General features: G+C 39.9%; 1 protein-coding gene across 4 annotated transcripts in view; it reads left to right on the top strand.

The window, feature by feature from the left end:
- Positions 1–24,542, top strand: part of FGF13 (fibroblast growth factor 13) — a 575,233-nt gene that overhangs the window by 529,971 nt on the left and 20,720 nt on the right. The window lies entirely within an intron of this gene.

Raw genomic sequence — 24,542 nt, 5'->3', positions numbered from 1 at the left:
GCTGATGTATGAGTAGGAGTTCATAATTTTCTGAATTCCGTATAAGGAAATCACAACCGTCTCTACAAAGGTGATCTACTCAAATTCAGATAATATACCATTTTCCCTTTGCAACCTACTTTTTTTTTATATAGACAGGGAGACTGAGGGTCCAGTTAGGCTTTCTGAATTCATTGATACATACTGGGGAAGAAAACATGTATTCATAAAAATAAATCATTGCTAGACCTTTAATTGGGTTTTCTAAGTGCATTAATCCCATCCATGTTTTGACATGCTTTTGAAACTGGAACAGTCCCATCAACCTCACCTTTGCCAGTTTCAGCTCACCCTGTTTTCTTAGGCTGCCGGGCTAACAAATCTTCTAAGGACCAAATAGCTGCAGGTTCACTGAAGTATGAGTTTTTCAGCTTTCTCTTTCTTACGTTTTTTTCTGCTGTCTGTAATCTTTGATCACCCCCCAGTACCTCTATACCAAGCCATTCTGCTACAGATTGAAGATATTTCTATTCATTCAAAACAAGTATTTCTCATTTAGAGCAAAACCTTTCATTAACAGTAATGATGCTTTAGTAACTAGCATGTATTTTCTCCATAATTTAACAGGAACCTGAATTATTGCAAACTGCTAAGATTAAAAAGGTTCGAGAATAAAAACAAAATCTCTTCGAGGACTCAGGCCCCAACTCTTGGCTCTCATTCCCTATAAGAGAGGCACACACCTCCAAAGATTCAAAACTAGTTACTACTGCATGGTAGAATCATACATGATTCTTATTTTTATACTTTTATCAAAGCTTCTAAAATGAATTATATTACCTGCATAAAAGATAAAAAAGTGAAACAGTGTTCTTTGGACAGTGTGTAACTTACCTCAACTTTTCAGTCCCTTTTGTCTGTGTGTTGATTTAATATGTGACATTGTCACTAAGGTGCATATTAGATGATCAGAAGTCAGCAAGTAGCAAATTGATATGAAACTGATTATTTGTGAAAACGACAAGGGTTTGGGGCAGTCTTCTGAACTATAACCATGAGAAGTCCCAAATGTTTGTTCTCTATTAGTTTATCTTGGACTGTGCACCACTTTTTAGTTTTCCTTTAATTGAAGAGAAGCTAAGAGGCCTCTTTCTTGTGTTTCATTATCATTCTTTTCAACACTACTGTCCATTGCCCCTTGACAGACACCCTCCAACATTACTCTTGTAAATCTTGATGATTTCCGTATCCATGTAGATGACTTTCAGGTGCTCTGACGTCTCAGTTCTTTGAATTTTTCTTCTCCAGTGATCTTATCTATCCTACCTCAGCCATCTACTCTGAAGGAAAACAGTAGATGGTCATTCAAATTAACCTTTATCCTCATCGTAATTTCAAGCATCCTGTTTTTGACTATCACTGTCTGCCTGTACAGTTCATTCCTTCCAGTCCCCAGACTCAGAGTGTCCATTTCCTCACTTAGCTTCTTCCCCCACTTAGGTGACAACAGTCCATCATGCTGATCACTCTTGATTACACTATGGATTGAATTAAATTCCCCCCACCCGTTGTTCATCAACTGGCAACATCCCCACCCTAGTTAAATTCACATCTTTGCCAATTCGACATCTGTACAAGTGTGGCTGGAGGAAAACACAGTGCTGCTATCTGATATCACTTTAATTCACTTTAATGATTTCACTGATCATTGGTGGACCATCAGTGCTGCCCGGTAAGCCTGCTACACAGATGAATTGCTGACTTGACTTTGTTTTCTCATTTGTAATATGGGGATCAGTTCAGTTCAGTTCAGTTCAGTCGCTCAGTCATGTCCGACTCTTTGTGACCCCATGAATCACAGCACGCCAGGCCTCCCTGTCCATCACTATCTCCCGGAGTTCACTTAGACTCATGTCCATCGAGTCCGTGATGCCATCCAGCCATCTCATCCTCTATCGTCCCCTTCTCCTCCTGCCCCCAATCCCTCCCAGCATCAGAGTCTTTTCCGATGAGTCACCTCTTCGCATGAGGTGGCCAAAGTACTGGAGCTTCAGCTTTAGCATCATTCCTTCCAAAGAAATCCCAGGGTTGATCTCCTTTAGAATGGACTGGTTGGATCTCCTTGCAGTCCAAGGGACTCTCAAGAGTCTTCTCCAACACCACAGTTCAAAAGCATCAATTCTTCAGCACTCAGCCTTCTTCACAGTCCAACTCTCACATCCATACATGACCACTGGAAAAACCATAGCCTTGACTAGACGGACCTTAGTCGGCAAAGTAATGTCTCTGCTTTTGAATATACTATCTAGGTTGGTCATAACTTTTCTTCCAAGGAGTAAGTGTCTTTTAATTTCATGGCTGCAATCACCATCTGCAGTGATTTTGGAGCCCCAAAAAATAAAGTCTGACACTGTTTCCACTGTTTCCCCATCTATTTCCCATGAGGTGATGGGAACTGATGCCATGATCTTCGTTTTCTGAATGTTGAGCTTTAAGCCAACATTTTTGCTCTCTTCTTTCACTTTCATCAAGAGGCTTTTTAGCTCCTCTTCACTTTCTGCCATAAGGGTGTTGTTATCTGCATATCTGAGATTATTGATATTTCTCCCGGCAATCTTGATTCCAGCTTGTGCTTCTTCCAGTCCAGCGTTTCTCATGATGTACTCTGCATATAAGTTAAATAAGCAGGGTGACAATATACAGCCTTGACGTACTCCTTTTCCTATTTGGAACCAGTTTGTTGTTCCATGTCCAGTTCTAACTGTTGCTTCCTGACCTGCATACAGATTTCTCAAGAGGCAGGTCAAGTGGTCTGGTATTCCCATCTCTCTCAGAATTTTCCACAGTTTATTGTGATCCACACAGTCAAAGGCTTTGGCATAGTCAATAAAGCAGAAAGAGATGTTTTTCTGGAACTCTCTTGCTTTTCCGATGATCCAGCGGATGTTGGCAATTTAATCTCTGGTTCCTCTGCCTTTTCTAAAACCAGCTTGAACATCAGGGAGTTCACGGTTCACGTATTGCTGAAGCCTGGCTTGGAGCATTTTGAGCATTACTTTACTAGCATCTGAGATGAGTTCAATTGTGCGGTAGTTTGAGCATTCTTTGGCATTGCCTTTCTTTGGATTTGGAATGAAAACTGACCTTTTCCAGTCCTGTGGCCACTGCTGAGTTTTCTAAATTTGCTGGCATATTGAGTGCAGCACTTTCACAGCATCATCTTTCAGGATTTGAAAGAGCTCAACTGGAATTCCATCACCTCCACTAGCTTTGTTCATAGTGATGCTTTCTAAGGCCCACTTGACTTCTTTTTTTTTTTCTTCTTTATTTTACTTTACAGTTCTGTATTGGTTTTGCCATACATTGACATGAATCCACCACGGGTGTACATGCGTTCCCAAACATGAACCCCCCTCCCACCTCCCTCCCCATAACATTTCTCTGGGTCATCCCCGTGCACCAGCCCCAAGCATGCTGTATCTTGCATCGGACATAGACTGGCGATTCGATTCTTACATGATATTATACATGTTTCAGTGGCATTCTCCCAAATCATCTCACCCTCTCCCTCTCCCTCTGAGTCCAAAAGTCTGCTATACACTTGACTTCAATATGGGGATAGTAGTAGAAAATTAAGCCATAGGGTGGAGGGATTTAAATATGTTGGCATACATAAAGCCATCTTCCTGTACCTCATTCTCCTTATTAGTATTAGTATTATTAGAATTTTCCTAGTTGAATTACTTTTATACCAATGTACATGATTGTTTCATACTTCTTTCTCCTGAAATCCTGAATGTCTCCTCCTGCTCTTCAGGCTAAGATTCTTGTTTCACAGATAAAATAGAAAATAAAATTTCCCTTGTACTTCCACCAGTTTATCTCTTACCCGCTTATATCTATGCCTACCTACTCTGCCTTTCCCCCCTGTTATTATGTCTCTTTTCCTTGCTCCTATAGAAAGCCAGCCCTTACAGTTTTCCTCTGGATTCAACCCCACATCTTTCTAGATGATCAGTTCAGAAATGATCACCCCTCCTTCCTATGTCATCGTATTTTCCTCTGTAACGTATAATCCCCATCAGCATACAAACATGCTCCTGTTTTTCCCATTTAAATAAGAAAAATCTCCCTTGATTATACATCCCTCACTAGATACCAATCCATTTATTAGCTTCCTGTTACAGCACAACCCCTCAAATCTCCCCTCGTCTTCTCTCATGCTTCCTTAAACCTAACCAGTCTGGCTTTTGCCCCCTACATCCCACCCCTACCCATCATAGTATTCCACCCAATTACTCTTTTCATCTCACTGGGCCTCCAGAATACCATGCTCTCTTGGTTTTTCTCCTCTCTCACTGGCCAATCCTTCTGTTTCCTTTGCTGCTTCTTTCTTAACTTCTTCAAGTTTAGATTTTGGTGGGCCCATGGACTTGGCTCTTGGATGTGTTCTTTATCTATATTTATTTTCTAGAGAACCACTCTCATGACTTGAAATACTATTCGTATATGGATGTGTTAATCATTCAGTCACATCCAACTCTTTGCAACCACACGGACTGTAGCCCACCAGGCTCCTCTGTCCATGGGGATTCTCCAGACAAGAATACTGGAGTGGGTTGCCATGCCCTCCTCCAGGGAATCTTCCCAACCCTGGGATCAAACCCAGATCTCCCACATTGCAGGCAGATTCTTTACCATCTGGGCCACCAGGGAAGCCCATCTATATATGGGTGACTCCCCAAATCCTCCAGCCTGGACCTCTTATCTAAAATTCACAACTGTATTTCCAATTGCTTCTTTGACATCTCCATTTCGGTGCCTAATCAGCACCCTTCAGTTACCTTGTCCAAGTAGAAATATTCATACCCCTTCCCCAGATTTGCTTTACCCCACGAGCTTCTCCATTTCAATAAATGGCAACCTCATCCTTCCAGTTTCTTGGGTCAATATCCTTGGGGTTGTCTTGCATCTTTTCTTCTCTAACATTACACACCCAGTGCAGCAGCAAAGCTTGACTTTTCCTTCAAAATATATGCAACTTGAGAACCAAACCAGTTCTCATCACTTCCATTTCTCAGTTCCCCCTCTCATATCTGGATTTTGGCAACAACCTCCTAGGTAATCTTCCTTCTTACATTCCATGCCTCCCTGCTCTATTTTACCATCATCCTTTTTCCATATAAGTCAGATCGTGTAATAGCTCCTCTGCCCAGGTTCTTCCAACGGCTTCCTCAGAGCATACTTGAGAGTCCTTAGTATGGATGGTCAGACTCTCTGTGACATGGTCCCCCAGCTCTGTCTGACTGCACCATCCGCATTTTCACTGGCTTCTCACTCACCACTCGCTAGCTCAAGGCACATTGGCTTTCATGCTGTCCTTTCTCACATCATGAGAAGCCTCCTCTGCTTCAGCGCCTTCTCAATGGCCATTCCTTCTGACTGGACTCCTCTTCCCCAGATAGCCCCACTGCTCGTCTCTCACTGCTTTCAGCTCCCTGTTCAGATATCACCTTACCAAAGAAGCTTCCCTAATTTAAACTAATACTTTGTCCTCCTGATTCTCCATCTCCCACTGTCCGTAATATATACAGATATAAATCGATCCAGTCAGCACAAATATGTTGAATGTATGTTTGTTGAATAAAATGTTTATTTGTGTGTTGTTTGTATCTATATCCTAGAACATAAATTATCTGCAGGCAAGAGTTTTGTTTTGTTCACTGTTTCTGTTGAATGAATGGATATGTACATGTTTATTTATTTTGTCTCTACTAGAATGTCAGCTCCTTGAGGGCAGGGTCTTTATTTTGTTCAGTAACCTCTTCTTGGTGCCTGGAACAGTGCAGTAGGTGCTCAATAAATAGCTGTTGAAATATTTACTTGATTCCTTAGGTCAGGCTTAAAATAAGTTCCGGGAGTAATGCTTAAACTCATGCTGGTGTAGTTGATACATATCCAAGTTCTGTATGAGGAAAACATATTCATAAACATTGACTGTGTTTGTAAGATTCATAATTTTATACTACTCCATTATATAGAAATGATGATTTATTTTTTAAAACTATTAAGTATAAATGTGAAAACCATAGGTTTTTCTGGCTAAGAATATCCCACCATATGAAGTAGAGATGTCATTCAGTCTAATTTAAATTGAACTCCTATAGTGCAGCCATTGACTCCTTTCTCATTTGTTATAGATTTCTTGCTAGGAAGCACTATGGGTATTTTAAGTATATATTTATTTCCACTAATGTAATCAGTTTTAATATCTGTTAGTATCCTTTATGATGATGTAGATTAATAATGGAAATGATGGTGGTGGTGGTATGTGTGTGTGTGCATGCCACAGCTAAGGAACAACTTTGAGACTTGCTGTTCAGTTCACACACACACACACACACACACACACACACACATAAAACCCACTCACTACTAAAAAAGAATTACAAAGTGGGTCAGTCTTATAAAGTATTTTTTAAAGAGATGCAATAACACCTGTTCCCTAGATTAATTCAAACTATGCTTATTCCTTTTTTGGTAAAGGTCCTGAGATGACCTGATTTAACGAAATTATGTATAATTAATGTCTCAGTTGTTGACATGTGAATTAAAGTTATTTGAGGACTCTAGAAAAGTTTGTTCTCAAATACTTTGTTTCTTCTATTTTTTATTTTATATGAAAGTAAAGAGAAGTTAAACGTTACCACAAATTCACCAACCAGAGATTTCAGTGTCTGTCACCCATATGCCTCTCTATGTATATACACATATATGTACTTTGTTGTACATAAATGTGATAATTCTGTATGTGCTATTCTGTAACTTGCATTTTTTTTTACTTACATCTTGTGCACATACTTTGTCAATAAGTGTGTGTCCACATCATCGTTTTAAAAGGCTGGTAATATTCTATTGTATATATGTACCATAATTTGCTTATCCAGTTCTCTATTGATGAATGTTTAGAGTGTTTTCTTTTTTATTGTTGTTATAAAACAATGCTGTGGTGGACATTTTTATGCCTACATTTTTAATAAATATTTTTAAGTTTCTTCCTCAGTGCCATTATTTTGTACCCATGTCTAAATGGATCACTAAACAAAAGTGTTTCTCTCCATTCTAATTATTGTAAATGTCAAAGTAGTGAAATTTGAATAAATGAGATTTTACTCTGTACTTTGCCCCACAACCTGCTCTCAGAGTATATTCAAAGGGAGTGAAAGGGCTCATTAACAGATAGAGCTATTTGAGTTAAAGATCAAATTTGTTGAACATTTTCACTTAAATATACCAATCTTATCTTCTTGACATTTTTTGTTATATTTGATGCCGACAATAAAAACTTTGGGATAAGCTATAATTTCTGCATCCATGCATATTCAGGTCTGAAAATGAAAGAAGAATATGACAGGTTTGCATGTAGCAACTTACCACCCACACATTTCTTTCCTTTCTGATTCTGACACTTCAGCCTTTGAAACAGTTCCCATGAGCAATACTGAGATTCAGACTATTTAGATCTAAGGGAAAAAACACAAGATCTTCCACCACTTGTATCTAGCACCTGGAAACCTCTTTGAATAAGTGCTGAAATGTACATCATGCTGTTATTTGTTATGCACACAGGAGAAATCCTAAAGGTATTTTAGGCAGAAGTAGGAGGCTAAGTCTAGAGATAGTAAGGACAGCCTAGGGCCCAAGGTGGGGGAGGGAGCCCCAAGCCACATTATTAAAGTGACATGGTTTCCGTATATTCTTGTCAGTGTGCAGGTAGATTGCATGTTGCATGTTACTTTCATGCAAAGGTATCATTCTCAGCTTTTAGAAGCCTGATACGACAAGAAAAGAGAGAGAGACCTCTTTGTTGAAAAAATGTCTAGGTTTAGCATCAGGTGAAGGGATTATTGTTGGTTTTCTGAAGTAGACTAGATCCTTTTAACATTACTTTTTTCTGTGCCATATAGAACAAACCTGAGTCCACAGGTGTACCTTTCCTTCCTCACCATCCAAACACACTGCAATAGCGACAGGATTTTTTTTGTCCTTCATCAAAAAGTCTTAATACTGTGAAGGATCTTACAGGTCCTTCCGTTCAGCCTCCCTCTCCCAAAAGAAGGCCTTTTCTTCCATTTTAGGGCTAAAACCTCTATCTTTCCTTTGATTGTATCATTTTCCAAAGCCATGGAGACCTAGATCAGTATTTTGTTTCCCAGACTGTACTTTAACTGTCTCCTTGACTATCAGCGTTTTCCCATTAGCATACAGATAATTGTCAAGACTCCCATTCTCAAAAGTCTCTCCTGGGACTCTTTTCTCCTCTCAAACTGCTTCTTTTCCTTGATAGCCAAGAGCCAACCTAATCTGTCTTTGATTGGTCTGTTTTCTCATCTACTCATTAATTCCTCAATCTTTTTTACTTTCTCTTCTGCGCTTATTACTGTCCTTAAACTCCTACTGCTGAGGTCACCAGTGACCACCAAACTAAACCCACTGTTCTCTTCAGACCTCACCTGACTTCTCCTTCCTGCAACAGTGGACTAGGTTCATCACCTCCTCCTCATTGGCACAAACTCTTCTCTTTGGCTTTCCCAACACTGCTTTCTCTCTATTTTTCTTTTGATTCTTCCCTCTCTTTTGTCTCTTCTTAAATGTTGATGCCTTTCCTAACCCCCAGGTTTCCATCTCAGTGGCTGTTTTCTTTTCTACACATATTCTCACATTATTAAATCTCCTCACAGGGTACAGTTACCATTCCTATGCAGAAACCGCTTCCCTCTTGACAAGGGACTGGCTACTACATCTCAACATCTGTTTACTACTACTGAGTCATCAGACTCAAGATAGCAAATAGTGGGATCATGGTTCTCTGTCTCCAAAATAGAATAATCCTACCTCTCACTCTCTGGCAACATCTTTTTGGTGTCCTAGGTTTAAGGAGGCTGCAGCGTCATTACTAAATGACACTTAATATTTGCCTTCAGGATGCTTACAGAGGTTAAGAGGGAGGGCTCTGTCAGACGTGGATTGGAAACCCAGCTCAGCTGCTTATAAAGTTTGTGATTTGAGATAAAGGAGTTAATCTTTCTGTCCCTCTACTCCCCATTTCTCAAATGGGGTAATAGTAGTATAGACTTCATGGACTCCTTAAGAGGATTAAATGTGATGACACGCAGTGTTTTACAGTGTTAAAAGCACAAAGAGTTCATAAATATTTGATCTTATTGTTTGCTGTTATGGTCTGTATAGTGACATGCTGACTTCAGCCTATAATTCTTGGAAGACTCTGAGGCTCTTATCTGTTATATTGTCAGATTGTGCCTTTTTTCTAAGACTGAACTAATAAGATTCATGGAAAATCCAAAAGTATGGTTATTCCCAGGGAACAAACTGTTCCGCAAGGTCACACTACCCTCCTCAGCCAGTGCTCATCACTGCAGCGGGATGGTTCCAAAGGAAAAGATAACTCAACGAGCCATCCATTCCCACCTAAAATCACAACTGAAGAGAGAAAATCTGAAGTGGAACGTTGATGCAGCTGCTGTTGGGAGACCCTGGTCTGCACTCTGTCTGTATGCTTACTGAAGGGAGCGCAGGGCAGGGTTTCCCATACAGAGGGCACAGGCAACCACTGCATGGCAAAGGTGGATCAGAACTCAATTTTAAAGCCAATTCACCGGGATCTACCTCCACCGGTCCAATGCTTCATGAAAATCCAGCTGGTCTGCTCTTAAGAAGTCCCACCTGATAAGTCTCTTCAGTAATTGTTGAAATGTCCTTGTAAGTCTCTTATAGTCTTACGTGGAACAAGACTTTTAACTTTCTCATTTGAGCCCTCCCTTTCCCCCTCCCTTTGTTCATCTCTCTCTCCCTTTCTCCTTCTCCCCCTCTCTAAAGGAATACTGATTTTGAGGATATTAATTTCCCGTTTAACAGTGTAATTTGTGCTTGTAGAAAAATTGGAAAATACAAAGAACTATCCATTTTAAGACCCCCCCCCCCAAGCAGAGACAACCAATATTAATATTCTGTTATAGATCCTTACAGTGGCCAGTGACTGTCTGTTTCTCTCTTTAATATATGTTTTATATATATATATACACACACATATGGGAGAAGGCAGTGGCACCCCACTCCAGTACTCTTGCCTGGAAAATCCTATGGACAGACGAGCCTGGTAGGCTGCAGTCCATGGGATTGCTAAGAGTCAGACACAACTGAGCAACTTCACTTTCACTTTTCACTTTCATGCATTGGAGAAGGAAATGGCAACCCACTCCAGTGTTCTTGCCTGGAGAATCCCAGGGACGGGGGAGCCTGGTGGGCTGCCATCTATGGGGTTGCACAGAGTCGGACACGACTGAAGTGACTTAGCAGCAGCAGCAGCATACACACACATATATATAATTGTTTGATACACACACACACACACACACACACACACACACAACATGGGCTTCCCAGGTAGCTTCGTAGTGAAAAACCTGCCTGCCAATGCAGGAGATGAGGGTTCAATCCCTGGGTTGTGAAGATCCCCTGGAGAAGGAGATGGCACCCACTCTAGTATTCTTGCCTGGGAAATCCCGTGGACAGAGGAGCCTAGTGGGCTACTGTCCATGGGGTCACAAAAGAATCAAACACAACTTAGCAACTAAATGACAACAACATACATAATATATTTGAAACCTTTTATTATTATCATAAATATTCCCTCCTATATTAAGATATTCCACATCATTATTTGAATGGCTGAATACTAATAGTGTACTTAGATTGTTTTCTGTTTCTTCAGTTTTGTTTTTTGAAATGCCTAAATGTGTGCAACCTCTGTCTAAATCAGGGCATTTGAATCCTTGAAAAAGTGGGAGGAAGCAGAATAGTTAATATTGGTCTTGACTTACAAATTGTGTATTGTTGTGTATCCTGGTCATGTGTAATACAGGTAATTGACCTATGTCTAACATTTTCAAGTGTACAGTGTTTTTGTGTTCGTTTCTTTGTTTGATCCCTGCAACCACCTTGTGCAATCCCAAGGGTTATTATTATGTCTTCACAGATGAGGACACTTATGTTCAGAGAGATGAACTGATTTGACAAAGGACACACAGTTCAGAAATAAGTGGCAGAATTGAAGTTGAACTCAAGTCTTTTCATTGCAAACCAGTCTCTTTCCAGTCCATTTTGCCCTGTTCCAACTTCTCCACTGAAGTTCTGGGCTTCTTACTCACATTTCTTGTTCAAATGTTCTCTTCTTACACATTTTTTTGGTCATGACTTAGGTACATGTAGTTTTCCCACGAGTTTCCTCATTAGCAAAAAAATGAATATTGCTAGATCCTAACAATAAAAACACATTTTTTTTTCCTTTCAGAAATGCCAGTGTGCTCTGTATTATACTTGGTGAAAAAACTCTTAGATGTTGGGCTTGTATTGATGATGTTTATGAAGTACCTTATATAGCAACTTGGGCTCTTCTCAGAAAGAGGAAAATCTTTTCTTTACCTTTAACAGTTTAGGCTGGCTGGCCTGCAGTCATTTAGAGTTGGAACATCTTGATTTGAAAATGCAGATGGTCAGGTCAAGAAATACAGTGTAAATGCTGGGGAATTAAAGCATAGGATAAAAACTCCCTATCATGACATGAGATAGGAAACATGTTAAAATAAAGACACTGGCTAAGGAGTGTGGGTCAGAATAGCCCACCCTGTAGCCAGCCTTGAAATTGATATGTTTCATCTAGTCCTCTTCTCATTTAGGCTCACAGGACACAGTGGAGCAGGAGTAAGAAGTGCGTGTGTGTGTGTGTGTGTGAGAGAGACAGAATGAGAGCGAGGTTCCGTGTGTGTGTGTATGTGTGTGTGTTTCTCAGAGACAGAGAATGAGAGCGAGGTTCCATGTGCTTATACCCGGGATGGGGGTCCGGCCTCACCTGATTACCTGGGAAACTGATGACAAAGTACCTCCAGTCCCTTGTCAGCCCTAATTTAGTTGATGACGTTACTGGTCCTTGCTTTTTTTTTTTTTCTTTCCAGCAGATTGCTGTTGTGGTTTTTTTTTTTTTTTTTTAATTTAAAAGTAGCACCTTTTGATGCTCTGCTTTATCCTGGCGCCTATTAAGAAAGTGGTCAGGCACACACTTTGGCCATCTGTTTTATATGAAGGTAAGGACTTGCTTTTCTTTCAAGAATTAAGTATCATTTGCATCTCAGCCAAACTGCCTGCACGTAATGAGCACTTACAGAATACTAAAAACAATCTACAGTAAAATAATCTGCATATTCTTCATAAACAGGAACAAGACGCTTTTCACAGTATCCCTTTGCTCAGAATTAATGTCTGATTAGCTGTAGTATGCTAGGTGCTTAAGATACTTTTCCCAAAGGCCCAGCCAGAAGGGCACATTGTAGATACATAGATTCTAAGAGTTTATGAAATCTGCCAAAATTATGTTCCCTGTGTCTCCTTAAAATGCACGGGTATCACTCACTCACTATTCCCTCAAGCCAAGCAGGAACAATTGCAGTAAGTATAATGGCTGTTCGGCGCACAGGGATGAAACGATCTTAATTGCACAGTCGGATCAAAAATAACTTGAAACCGCAGGAGCCTTGGCTTAAACTGAACCCCACAATCAGTGCAATGCTTGAAGGAGAATTAACACACGTTCCCAGGCCTCATTTGACCAAGGAGAAGCAGACAGCCTGGCTTTGAAAGAAGGAATTAGGTATCAACGAAGGACTTTTAGACTTAGTTAAAGCCTGGATCTTGACTCGGGGTGACCTCTGACAAATCTGACCTAAAGAATATTCTCCAGGAGGGAAGGGACTAAAAGAGCACACTCCAGGGCACTGAAACCCCCTTTGGTACAAACAGAGATCTTGGTTGTACCCTCTCATTTTCAGGGAGCTCAGTGGACCCAGCATGTCCTTGAGTGTTGTGGTCAATGAACAACTAAATTTAAGAACAAGGAAGTAAACCGATAGGGCAGTAGTGAGGAAGGTAGAAAAGGGTGAGAAGAGAATCTCTTTCATATACTTAAATTTCTTTGAACTTCTCACTAGCAAACTAGTTGCTGTATATTGCCGGACTTCCTGGAGCCAGACCATTGTTGGATATTTATAGAGAGAGGCTCAGGGTTTTCATCTCTTTCTCTCTTTCCCTGTTTCTTGGTCCTCCTGCCCCTGCTTTTAAAAAGAGAATTTTTCTTGGCCCTATGTGGGAAACCCTCTGGCATTTTCTAAACTGCCTAGTGTTCTAGAACCAGCCATCTGTGGAAACTTCTTTTAAGTTAATTTTTAAATTAGTTTCTTTTCCTTTTCTCTCTCACTCTTACACACATACTCAGACTAGTGTTGAGGATTAATGAGCAACTAACCTCTTGGAACAACTTCCTTTTTACAGCTGAACTTTTTTGCTTGACTTTTCTGAATAATTTCTCCTAAAACATCTTAAATGAGGTCATTTCACAGACACAAAGGAATGATGTGTCTTTTCATAGCCTGTACAGGTATCGAGTATAACATTTCAAAACTGACTTGTAATGTGGAATAACTGAGCTTCATAACAACCCTGGCCAAAAAAATAAAGTATGTAAGGTGGGCTTTCACATTATTGTCCTCAAAAGAATGTGCTAACCAAAGTTTCCTTGAAATCTGTGTAGGGAGCTTCATGTCATAACAATTTTCAGATTTCACTGCATCAATCAAACAGATTGTTCTTGTAGTGGTACTTCCTGGGGAATTCGCCAGCTGGGAGTTTGTACCATTGAGCCAAAACAGGCCACTGGAATGGGCCATAGTCTTTACTTACTCATTTATGGAGCCATTTAAGACGACACTCTTGCAGCAGCTGCTCGTTTGTAAGAGCAGCCTTGGGGGGAGTGGGGAATGGTGCTAAATTTAAGAGACCTAAATGGGACTAGTAGACATCAAATGACAAAGAATACCAAAGAGACAGGTGACTCACAGAAGATAACTGTGAGACTCTCTGTAGGGCTTCCCCACAGTGACTCTGAAATAACTGAAGTTTCAGCAGCGACAATTTGGTTAAGTACAAAGCACTGAAAATATAGAAACGGAATGTGTGCCTGCCTCCCCCCACCCCGCTACACACACACCAGCTCTATCTTATTTCTGATATAAATTTGGATTTTAGATAGTTTGCCAGTTTGCTTTCTAATAAGTGAAACATGTGCTGGTTTATTTGCATGTCTGTGGCTAAGGTTATCCACGACCATATGTCCATTCATTTACTATATGCTTACATATTGGAGAGTAAGGGAGAGTAGTTGAGAATGACTCATTTGGGACTAGATACAGAATGCGGATGTAACTCAAATATTGCCATTCTCAAGATTTTAATGGATGTCTCTACCCAAGGCTTGAGCTTGAAAATGGCTCTGCTGGTTTCTGGTGTGAATTTACTGTGTACTCATTCATAAAGGGGCTTCCCTGGTGGCTTAGCGGTAAAGAATCTGCCTGCAATGCAGGAGACTAGGGTTCGATCCCTGGGTCAGAAAGATCCCTTAAAGGAGGGCATGGCAACCCACGCCCAGTATTCTTGCCTGGAAAATCCCATGGACAGAGGAACCTGGCGGGATACAGCCCTTGGGGTCATGAAAGGGTCATTCATAAAGGACATCAATGCTTTGTAGATTTTGTTCCTTAAGATTCTTTAGTGAACTTTCAACTATCTGGGTAGAAATAATCAAGGTAATGTTAACTGCTCTATGGATTTTGTAGAGCAGTTCGGCTCAGAATTGGTGAGAACCAGTTAGGACGTGGAAAACTGTGGTTTGTACATGTAGAAGATTTTAAATTCCAGGCCATCGCAGCCTTCAACTTCCCAGTTCTTCCTCCGTATCTCAGGAGGCTCAGAGAATACACAACCATTTTAATATTCATATAAGCTTCCCTGATAGCTCAGCTGGTAAAGAATCCATCTGTAATGCAGGAGATCCCTGTTCAATTTCTGGGTCAGGAAGATCCCTTGAGGAAGGGGGTAAGCTACCCACTCCAGTATTCTTGGGCTTCCCTGGTGACTGAGACCGTAAAGAATCCACCTGCAATGCGGGAGACCTAGGTTTGATCCATGGATTGGGAAGATCCCCTGGAGGAGGGCATGGCAACCCACTCCATTATTCTTGCCTGGAGAATCTGGCAGGCTATAGTTCATGGGGTCGCAAAGAGTCGGACACAACTAAGTGACTAAGCACAGCACAAGCAAAATATAATCAGGAAGACAGACTTCTGCCCCGAACATGGAGGAACACGTTTGAGGTCAGTCTGTTCTCTTGGATAACTTATGCTGATTTTTTTTTTTCTTTCCATTAGTCGAGTATCTAGCTTTGGGAAGTGGTAAAGGAGTTGGTCCTCTCCAAACTGGAGCTCCTTTCTACAGGTAGTATAGAAACCCTAAATAAGACTTTTCGAGCAATGAAAAAAGAAAATGTGAACACCAAGAGCCTTCTGGAGCAAAGGGACCAGCCAACTGCCATGTCTGTCAGGTGACAGCCACCCAGTAACCACTCAGTGGCCATCAGGATCTCTCCCCACAGCCCACACATTCTCTGGACTTCGAGAGGATGGAAGCAAGCTGAAAGCTATTTCCTCCTTCTTAATGATTATCCATTAATACGCCATGTTTTTTAATTGCAGAGTAGATTAGAAACAATTACCAAATGAAAAACGGAAGAGGCCTTCACTTTTAGCCTTCAGAAGCAACTTTTGAATGGAATCAAAATGTTCTTTTCAGAGTCAGATGTATCATTTTACCTGCATTACATTTTATTCCTCTGTCATGGATACATGCTTTTTTCTATCTAAAAATGGAATTTCCCTGGACATGGATTCCGTCTGTGTATTGCTGATTGCTGCAATTTATTTTTGGATAATGCTTTTCAGAAAGCATTATTTAGTAAGCTAATTTTTTCATGCTGAACGATGTATATATTAAAATCATAGTTACAGTATATTCCAAAGGTCTTTTTTTCCTTCAGCAAGGATATGGAACCATATTGATAACTGCTAAGACAGTTTAATCATTCATTGTTAACTGGGAACATTTTCAGTTTTATTGTACTTGTCATTGCCTATCACGGTACTCTTGTATAAAAAGGAACTGTTATATAGGGGAAAATAATAAAATTAAAGGAACAATGGATCTGATTTTTGTCAGTGCTCAGGAAGTGAATCATTCAATGCCAGGCCTATAGAAATCAGGCAACATCATTAGAGCTTCGTGAATTTCAACTTTGCTAATGTGGAATTTTTTTGTATTTCTTACTTGGACATGGATGAGGCTTTATATAAATGCAAATTCCCTAATTTCTTATATTGAATACTTTGTTTATTTGCATTTTTATCCTACCTCCTCCAAAGAGAAGGAAAACTTGGTTAATATGCAAGTTAGAATTTTTATTGAGGAGTGTGTTTTCTTCTTTCCAAAGACTAGGGTGATAAAGAAAGTTCAAACTGCCTGATGATATTTGCATCACATTTAAAGAAAGAGCATTTAGCGAGAGAGATTTTGTCATGAACATTTTCACAGCTTGATTCTATTTCTCATTATATCTCAATTATCAAATCAAATAAAATGAAGCCATTCCTATAGAATGAAAGACATGAAAATGGCAAACTACCCGTGAATATGAATAAAGAAATATCCATCTTCAACTGTTCCTATATTTTTATCTCACCTAATCTATCAATTTTTTCCATCTCATTTTTTAACTAAAGTAATCTTAGGCTAATAAATTAAATTACTATCTAATATTATTGCTGAAAACAGAAGACTATATGAGGAAGAAGGAAAACCTTCTGACTTGATTGTGCTGCCTCCTGGAGTCCTGGTTATGGAAAGCATCAAATACAGCTCAGTAATGCGGCAGCAGTAACATTACCAGAGTTCACAGTGAAATATTTTCATTCATCCCCATTGGAACTCCAGAGTGCCAAGTGGACTCAGCATTAGAGCTTAGAAGGCTAGAGCCTCTGTTGTAGATTTCCCAGTCAAGAAAGAGACTCACAGTTTAGATTTAGGGAAGAGGTACAAAGCAAAATTGTTATTTCATATCCACAAATGCCAGTTGTAGACGAGCACCAAGCGTCTGAAAAGGCGAGATACTGCTTCTAACAAACTTTCCCAAGCTCTTATTTATTCAGTGTGCAATAGAAAGAGAAGGCTGAGTAAGACAGCTGTGATAGGGATTGGGACAAGGAAGAACAATGACTTATACTAGCCAAGCAGCCTTGTAGTTTGCATGATTGGTTATACATTGACCAGCTCCAACTCCTCCAAAGAATGGGTAGTAGCGGTAATAGGCTTCTAGAAAGACAGCACAGTGCAGATTTTCTAAAGGACTAGAACTCCTCAAATGTGTTTCTGTTGGATCCTGGGACTGTACGTGATGGCATTTGTTGCAGAAATTGTTCTTCTCAGTTACATTTTTATTGGGCAGATACTAAAGTGAGCATGTATTCCCTATGTAACTCCCTCAAATGTAATACATTTCAAATCACATATTCTAAAAATGAAGAATATCTTACATAGATAGAGCAGTATTCAAATCAAATGTATTCCATAGAGTACTTCTAGGAAGGGTGCTTCAAATCATTGGCTTGCCTTGCTAGACAAGGTATAAATTATTTAAACAAAATATCCAAGTGGATTAAAAAAAGATTATGAGGCTGCCATCATTTATTTGCAACCTATAGGATTTTCAGGGAAGGCTACTGATTTCACTTTTAAAGGAGTGGGTTTAAACAGTGATCTCCTTGAACAAATTAAATTGGAAATCTAGTTAAATTTTGTTTCCCTTGACCAACATTTTGTTAATAACCTATGTGATGCCTTTGTTTAGACATGACTACTCCAAGCATGCATCAAATTAACAAAAGTACATGGCTAATGGAAACAAGAAGAATTGTTAAGTCTATAATGTTCGTTTTACATTTATTTTTTAAAAATCACCCTATGAAACATTTTTAGGTCACTGATTTAGAAGGTATTAATGGAATGGTGAAGATCAATCTTTCATCTTTTCTTTTCAAGTCACTACTCATGTCCTTCATGTGTCAGAAGGATTAGAGAGATAAGACCAATTTTCTGGATTATTTAAGATGGATGGAAAAAGCAAGCTGGCATTTCATCATCAGTCTGAGCTAAGATCCTATATTTTTACTTATCATTGAAGTGTGATGTCGTTGAAACTACTTTCAATGTGAGGTATTTGTCAGAATATGCAGGAGATGGTGGCTTCCACCTTTAAACCTAACTTCCTCTTTAAAGACAGTTATGCGAAAAACACCAAGCTGTTTAATTATGTGGCCTTGTAGAAATACTATATATCATCCCTTTAACATGTAAATTACAAAGATCAGTATCATTCTTTCCGTTATATAAACTAGGAAACCCAAGGTTCGAAATACTTGCCAGACTTAAGTAAGTGAAATCAAGTGACAGAGCCCAGGGTCTTTTCCCAAAAGAACTCCTTGATCTAAAAGAATGTAACTGGAGTTGCATAAGCTACTCCAGACACTTGAATGCACAGACATTTTTCAGACAAACTGGAAAGTTCTCTTCTGTAATACTTTATAAGAATGATGATTCTTCTGTAGTATGTCAATTGAATTTCAAATCTGTCGTAATTGTAACTTTTGAATCATCTACCTAGCCAAAATAAATCAAAAATTTAATTTTAAAAGCACAGTTAGAATAATTGGATTAGCTCGGTGCTTTCATCTAAGTAGCCATACAAAAGGAAATGAGCTTTTTAAGGATTAGTTTCCCGTATGTGCTGTGTATCCTAGCTGATAGCTGTTGTAGTGAAGGCAGTTTCTGTTCATAATTGCTGGTTGTATTTGCTCACACCTTTCTTTAAAGGAAACTTGTCTGTTTTGGCAGGCTCCCATTTTTTGCTCATTCTGAAAATGACTTGGGAAAATTACTTGAGTGCAGACAATTTATTTTTCCTTCTTAAAAAAAACATCCCTCCCTTCTGAACACAAATACTGTGAAATCTAACTCTTCCGCTTCCCTAGGTGGCTTTGTCTCAGTGAGGTTTTACAGTCACAAGTGGAACTTATTACACAGTCTGCACTTTCATGCTGATCCTCAAGAAAATAAACCAACCCGTTAGGCATAATAAATATTTTACTCCCAGCTCATTTTAAAAACCTGAAGCAAATCAATAAGGTGAGATCTTCATTAAATTCTTCTGCTCTCTCCTCTAGAAATTGAAGAAGAAACAGGATCATCAAAAAGCTAGAGACATCAAATAGTTCAGGCTGTGATTGGTGGCATCAGAGTGGTAATTGTAATGGGGCTTGGTGATTTCTTTCAGCAGGTGAAATACTAGAAAACAAACTGAATTTCTGTTGTGAATTCCCAGAGTAAACCTTCATAAAGCCCAGTCATTAAAGATTTGACTTCTTTAAGCATATAGCCACAGCCATAAAGTGAAAACTTCCGATAAAAAGTAGCTCATGTCACTCTAGCATCACATGTAATACCATTGTATCAATATAACACTGGGTCCAAGTTTTTAAATGTTTTCAAATAGATTGTGCATACACATGTGGCTTGAGTGAAAGCCTACTACCGGCTTTTTAGGGGTTAAGGCAAATGTCCATCTTTAAATCAGCTTTTTCTGGTGCCTCCTGGAGATAAATCTGTGTTAGGTTCTAGTAAGATCATTGAAGAATATGGCGTGGTAATAATATTGTAATAGTAGATGGAGTCATATAGATGCCTAATCTGTCAGTGATTTTTAATGGGTTGTGTTTATTCATAATAAATGTGACCCTAGGGAGTCAAAGATAAAAGCAAAGATTCAACTAAGTCTTTTCATTCGTTCCTAAGAATCTAGTACAGTACCCTGCCCATCGGCCATCCATTAACCTATGCCAATTAATTAGCTTTGTTTTTGTTAAGACTGGTTTCCTATAATTCCTTAAGAACAAGGCTTCCTTCAGGGGGAACAATAGAAAGAAGTCATTTTACCAATAATTGGGAATGGAGCTCACAGTGCACACAGGTGATCTATAAATGCCATCGTTTCTGAAAAGCTTCAATAGGGGTCATTAAATACTCCACTGTCCGTCAGGTTAGGCCTCAGCAATGCCCGTAGCTGGGACTTTCTTCCTTTCTATGTATGGCATGTCCATGGTTAAGATGCCCTGCCATGTTCCCAAATTAGGCTTGCCCAGCCATCTCTGTTTTCCTGGACATTGTATCTGTTTTTCCTCCACCTGTCATTTTTCTTACACTTTAGTAGTGCCTCCATGGAGGATGGCAGAGAAGACTGTGTTTCCTATACCCCTGTCATTTTTAAAAACCATTTTTATCCTCCAACATTCAGCTAGTGACCTGCTGGCATCTGCCAGAAGATGTACTAGTGTTAGACCCACATGCTTCTCGTGACTGGCAATGTGGAATCACTATTCCAAGTGTGGTCATTCACTGGCTATCATGAGAATCCCAAGGTACGATGCTCAATCCCTCCAACAAGCTCGGGTGAACTCCTTTGGTAACCAAGAAATCGTGGCGCAGGATGGTTCTTATTCTCTGTTGCTGTTAGCTGTGAAAAGCCACTACAGGCTAGAGAAAGCCTTCTTAGAAAACTTCCCAAGGCAACTCAGCTCTTTTCCCTCCCAACATCTACAGCATTTCCAAATGAGATTCCCTCCTGTTGAGTTGAATGAGCCCTACACATGTTATCAAATATTCAGGGTTGTGACTGAGCCTCTCAAGTGGCCCTCAGGATAAAATGGCTGTTGAACCTGGGTCTGAGAGGCCTTTGCTGAATCGCAGCTCCTTCCCTGACTGGATAGCTGACAGTGTGTCGTCCAAGATCGCATAGGGCACTATGGTTATTCCTTCTTCAGTACTCACCTTGCCAGCAGTACTTAAGCATTTCTCTCTCTTGTTTCTTTAACCAGACTGTAAACTCCATAAACAACTATGTCTCGTCCACTGCTGTAGCCCTAGTGCTTAGCTTAGTGTCTCAACTTTTCATGCACACAGTATATGTTCAGTAAATGTTTGCTGAGTGAATGCATATTAATTATAGTTATTCTCATTGGATACTAAGTAATGGTGTTGGACAGGGAGGCCTGGTGTACTGCAGTTCGTGGGGTCGCAAAGAGTTGGACATGACTGAGCGACTGAACTGAACTAAGTAATTATCCTTTCTCCATCATTATGTAATATTAATACTGATTGGCTACAATCTGGTTAGAGGAGCAGCCTCTAAAAGGCATTTTCCCTCTCAGGTAACCCTCACACTCACAGATCAACCCTGGTAGCCCCTTCTTGGGCCATCTTAACCCTCTTTTTTTTTTCACTTTTTCCACCTGCTATTGATTGTCTCACCAAATTATACACCTAATCTGAGCTCCTTTTTGTTTGCCTTTAGCTGGTTAGTAAGGATATATTTCTTGCTCTTTTTAGATCTTTAGTCCTTCTGCTTCTCTCGTAATAGCTTCCTGTAGTATACATATTTCTATCCATCCATTATCCATCCATCCAAGCAGTAATCCAGTGATTTCCTGATACTTGGAAAACACAGTCCCTGCTTTCTCTGAGCTTAGAGTTAATTGGAAGAAACAGACTTTAAACTGTTAACAATCAAGCGCCCACTCAAGGTCCCTTTTTCACTAATACCTGAGCACTAGCAGATGAAGACGATCGTGATAGATCACCATTGCAGTGCAGCATTGAATAGTATTTTTAAATGTGGACGTTAACAAAACAAAAAAGGCCTAGGAACTAGGATGTAGGCAAGAAGGTGCACTTAGATGCATTTTTAGTAGTCACCATCCGAATTAAGCTCTTGGAATTCATTGCCTGGCAACAGGAGAAGTGGCTTCACTCCTGAAAAGCTGAGAAAGAGCAGAGGAGTGGCAGAGCATCCCAGAGAAACCCCCCAGGGATTTCTTAGCCAGATGTTTAACAACTCATTGTTTCAGTTCTCGGAGGAAGACAGTCCTAACCTCTGCTCAAAGGACGACTGATTAAGGATAGAAAGAAAAAACAGACTTTACCCCAGAAATGACTTTACTGAATTCTAGTACCTGCCACCACCCTATTTTCTGAACCAAACACCTAAACCGTCCCCACCCCCACCCCGGAAGCAGAATTGATGCAGACTGCAGACGCCACTTGATTGTCAGCCCCGCTGTGACTTGTGCAGAGAAGTGACACGACTTGGTTAGCAGCTTTCACTGCCCCGATGTTTTATTCAAGCACAAAGTAATTGTGCTTTATATGAATGCCAGTGTCCCACAATAGTGCCTTTCATTCCTGAATTTAAAACATTCGCTTTAAAAAATTCTCTTCCTTATTAAGGGAGCCCTGTGCAAATCTTAACCTATTCAATCCTCCCAACAACCCTGTGAAGAAAGTTATTTTCCCTCGTTTAAAGATGAAGAAACTAAGGCCAGAGGTCATAGTAGTTACCCAAAGTTACCCAGTTAGACAGAGCTGGGTTCTAATTTGTGCTCTGCCACTGTTTGACTTGAAAACCTAGTTTCTCAACCAGGGCACAAAGTTGCCTTAATATAGAATATTCAATGAAGAAGAAAAGACTGGAAAGGACAACAGTTCTGGGCTGCTCTTTGCCATCAGCCTTTAGTTAGGATTGTTTATCCACTTTTCCTTTTCCCAGTGTGTCAAAATCAACAAGCCAAGCCGTTTGACTGAAGTCAGCATATCTTAAAAACCAGTTTCCATAAAAAGAACTGCTAGAGGCTTACTATGTATGTTGCTTTATTTTATAAGGTTCCAGTATCTAGTCCATTAGTTTATACCCAAAAGAGACTATCTCCCAGGGAATACAGCCAAACCTCTTCATTACACCTGGATCACGGCCCTGAACTTCTGCTACTGGCAGAACCATCCCAAGCATTTGGTTAGATAAAGTTCCTTCTGAGTCCATGTTAAACCAGGCACATTGCAGCGGCGTCCTGATGTTCACACTTGCTTCACATAGTCATGCTCGTCCAGTGAGTGAAACAGTGGTACGGTTTGCATTGATTGCTGTTGACAGATTTTGATGTTTATTTATGCAAAGTGGGTCCAAATAGAAACCATTCTTTTTTCCTTCTCCTTCACTTAATGCTTCCTTTCAAATTCTTCCTGTCTCTAAACAACATCTAAAGTACAGCACGCCAAAGTGGTTTTCCTGTTCCCTTGTACTTAATTAGCAAGTTGTGGCATTTCTTTCTTCTTCAACATTCCTCTATCTTCAGAAATCCTTATCTTTGTTTTGGTCAGTGGCAGACAAAATGTGGTCCATGGCAAGGACATGAGATGTGGTCCCTTCTACACTGCACCTGTTCAGCCCAAGACGCCTGGGCTCTGTGCAGAGCAATGGAAGCACAAGTCACACCAGGTGTTAAACCCCCATGAAAAACACATCAGAGTGAAGCACTGGGTCCCTGACTAAACTCCTCTTGATATTTTACTGTTTTAATCTTTATTTAATGTATTTTAAATACACAAAATTTTTTTGAAATATTTGATGAAATCATCAAAAATAATAGCATCTTCTTGAAAGACATATTCTTCATTTATTCTTTTGTTCAGTACAATGAACTGACATTTCTAATATGTTGAGGAGATTCCACTTTCATATATTACTGAGAAAAGCCCTTGAAATTTACTAGCCATCAGGATTTGCTGCTTTTAATGATTAATTACCTATTGGCATACTTTTCAAAGATGTTATTCTTTTTAGCTATTTCCTTTCATCTTGACCTACCCTTTTTTTTAATGAATAGCCTTTCATGTATAGCTCAGAAGAGTGTTAGTAAAGGTTTATTCTGTTTCTCTACATAGAGATGCTGGTTTATAATTATAATGCAGCTCGTAACCACAGTGAAAATGAAAGCCTGAAATGTACTGAAAGTACCTCAAAGGAACTGAAACATCATTTTATGACAAATCTAATTCCTTAATACTTATGCAGAGACCTTACTAATCTAGGCTGATTTGTCCTTTCAACTTTTCAGGCACCAGAATTCATCCATCTATTCACTCAGCACATTTCTATGGCATGAATACAGAGCTTGATGCACTGGTCCAGGTTCTAGAATACAACAATGAACAAAACATAGTCCCTATCCTCATGGAGCTTATGTTCTAGAGGGGTTAGACAGACAGCAGATATAAACAAATTCATATATAATTTGCTTTGGAGAATGAACAAGCAGGGTTTGAGGGACAAGGGTGTGCTGAGAGATAGGGACAACTTTCATGCAGGGTCATCAGGGAAAGCCTTTCTTTTAAGGTGGCATTTGATGGATGGGAAGGAAGGGTTCAGGTGAGTGTCTAAAGGAAAAAAACTTATTGATAGAGGTATCCTCAAATTCAAAGGCCCTTAGGTGAAAATCGGGCTTCCCTGGTGGCTCAGATGGTAAGGAATCAGCCTGCAATGCAGGAGACCTGGGTTCCATCCCTGGGTCAGGAAGATCCCCTGGAGAAGGGCGTGACTACCCACTCCAGTATTCTTGCCTGGAGAATCCCCATGGACAGAGAAGCCTGGAGGGCTATAGTCTGTGGGG

Source organism: Budorcas taxicolor, chromosome X (assembly GCF_023091745.1).
Source record: "Budorcas taxicolor isolate Tak-1 chromosome X, Takin1.1, whole genome shotgun sequence".
Classification (NCBI taxonomy): domain Eukaryota; kingdom Metazoa; phylum Chordata; class Mammalia; order Artiodactyla; family Bovidae; genus Budorcas; species Budorcas taxicolor.
The sequence above is the reverse complement of the archived record's forward strand: the minus strand, read 5'-3'. Positions and strand labels throughout refer to the sequence as shown.